Source organism: Salvelinus namaycush, chromosome 27 (assembly GCF_016432855.1).
Source record: "Salvelinus namaycush isolate Seneca chromosome 27, SaNama_1.0, whole genome shotgun sequence".
Classification (NCBI taxonomy): domain Eukaryota; kingdom Metazoa; phylum Chordata; class Actinopteri; order Salmoniformes; family Salmonidae; genus Salvelinus; species Salvelinus namaycush.
Genome location: NC_052333.1, coordinates 35,087,772 through 35,090,271, shown reverse-complemented (window position 1 = coordinate 35,090,271; position 2,500 = coordinate 35,087,772). Strand labels below are relative to the sequence as shown.

Below are 2,500 nucleotides of genomic sequence, written 5' to 3'. Positions count from 1 at the left end.
AAGCAACATGATATAAATGAAGAAAATGAAATGAAAAAGGATAAAAGAAGAGGTTGAAATTAATGGGAGCTTAGCAAGACTAGGTAACAGATGAGAAAGTGTGACTTTGAGGAAGAGGCTGGGTAGCGTTGCAGAGTGGTCTAAGGCACTGGATTTAGGCTCAAGTCATTCTGGAGGATTGGCTTTGTATCACAATGCTGCAATCTTTGATGTTGTCAATGTTTGTGCAAAGCATCAGTGTAGGCATCTCTTTACTCAATCCAATCTTTTGCAGCGTTTCAATATTCTTACAAGGGAAATAAGAAATGTTGTGTGTAGTCGAACCCACGAGTCCAGAACACATTGAATTAGCACTACATTGCCTTAATTACCACTTCCTGTGCTATAGCGGTGGTCCTCCTACCAGTTGTCCCGAGATCCACCTTTCTGAGTTTAGTAAAGGGCTCTATAAAAGTGCTCTTCAGACATAGCAGCAAAACAAATAATGTGTTGAGACAGGAAGAAAAAGCAAGGAAGAAAAAAAAAGAGACCGAAATTAATGGGAGCTTAGCAGGCTTAGGTAACAGTTGACAAAGTTTGGTGTTTTTGATGGTGAACGGTAGCGTGGCCGAGTGGTCTAAGGCGCTGGATTTAGGCTCCAGTCTCTCTGGAGGCGTGGGTGCGAATCCCACCGTTGCTGTTTGTGCAAGTCTTCGGTCTTTTTGGTCAATTCAAACTTTGGTAGCGTTTAGCACTAAATTGCCTTAACTACCTCGTCCTGTGCTATAGCGGTGGCCCCTCCCACCAGCTGGCCGAGATCCACCTTTCTGAGCTTGTAAAGTGCTCTACAAATGTGCTCTTCAGACATAGCAGCAAAAACAAATGATGTGTTGACACAGGAAGAAAAAGCAACATGATATAAATGAAGAAAATGAAATGAAAAAGGATAAAAGAAGAGGTTGAAATTAATGGGAGCTTAGCAAGACTAGGTAACAGATGAGAAAGTGTGACTTTGAGGAAGAGGCTGGGTAGTGTTGCAGAGTGGTCTAAGGCACTGGATTTAGGCTCAAGTCTCTCTGGAGGCGTGGGTTCGAATCCCACCGCTGCCATCCTTGTTGCTGTTTGTGCAAGTTTTTGGTCAATTCAAACTTTGGTAGCGTAGCACTAAATTGCCTTAACTACCTCGTCCTGTGCTATAGCGGTGGCCCCTCCCACCAGCTGGCCGAGATCCACCTTTCTGAGCTTGTAAAGTGCTCTACAAATGTGCTCTTCAGACATAGCAGCAAAAACAAATGATGTGTTGACACAGGAAGAAAAAGCAACATGATATAAATGAAGAAAATGAAATGAAAAAGGATAAAAGAAGAGGTTGAAATTAATGGGAGCTTAGCAAGACTAGGTAACAGATGAGAAAGTGTGACTTTGAGGAAGAGGCTGGGTAGCGTTGCAGAGTGGTCTAAGGCACTGGATTTAGGCTCAAGTCATTCTGGAGGATTGGCTTTGTATCACAATGCTGCAATCTTTGATGTTGTCAATGTTTGTGCAAAGCATCAGTGTAGGCATCTCTTTACTCAATCCAATCTTTTGCAGCGTTTCAATATTCTTACAAGGGAAATAAGGAATGTTGTGTGTAGTCGAACCCACGAGTCCAGAACACATTGAATTAGCACTACATTGCCTTAATTACCACTTCCTGTGCTATAGCGGTGGTCCTCCTACCAGTTGTCCCGAGATCCACCTTTCTGAGTTTAGTAAAGGGCTCTATAAAAGTGCTCTTCAGACATAGCAGCAAAACAAATAATGTGTTGAGACAGGAAGAAAAAGCAAGGAAGAAAAAAAAAGAGACCGAAATTAATGGGAGCTTAGCAGGCTTAGGTAACAGTTGACAAAGTTTGGGGTTTTTGATGGTGAACGGTAGCGTGGCCGAGTGGTCTAAGGCGCTGGATTTAGGCTCCAGTCTCTCTGGAGGCGTGGGTTTGAATCCCACCGTCTGCCATCCTTGTTGCTGTTTGTGCAAGTCTTGGTCAATTCAACTTTGTAGGTTCATATTCAAACTTTGGTAGCGTTTAGCACTAAATTGCCTTAACTACCTCGTCCTGTGCTATAGCGGTGGCCCCTCCCACCAGCTGGCCGAGATCCACCTTTCTGAGCTTGTAAAGTGCTCTACAAATGTGCTCTTCAGACATAGCAGCAAAAACAAATGATGTGTTGACACAGGAAGAAAAAGCAACATGATATAAATGAAGAAAATGAAATGAAAAAGGATAAAAGAAGAGGTTGAAATTAATGGGAGCTTAGCAAGACTAGGTAACAGATGAGAAAGTGTGACTTTGAGGAAGAGGCTGGGTAGCGTTGCAGAGTGGTCTAAGGCACTGGATTTAGGCTCAAGTCATTCTGGAGGATTGGCTTTGTATCACAATGCTGCAATCTTTGATGTTGTCAATGTTTGTGCAAAGCATCAGTGTAGGCATCTCTTTACTCAATCCAATCTTTTGCAGCGTTTCAATATTCTTACAAGGGA

The 2,500-nt window shown here is 42.8% G+C and overlaps 2 non-coding genes across 2 annotated transcripts; both read left to right on the top strand.

Annotated features, from left to right (window-relative positions):
* Window positions 1-597: 597 nt before the first annotated feature.
* trnal-uag lies at window positions 598-679 on the top strand. Its single transcript has one exon. It is a non-coding gene; the product is annotated as a tRNA-Leu (tRNA).
* Window positions 680-1,892: 1,213 nt separating this feature from the next.
* Window positions 1,893-1,975, top strand: trnal-uag. The gene has a single exon. It is a non-coding gene; the product is annotated as a tRNA-Leu (tRNA).
* The last annotated feature ends 525 nt before the right edge of the window (window positions 1,976-2,500 follow it).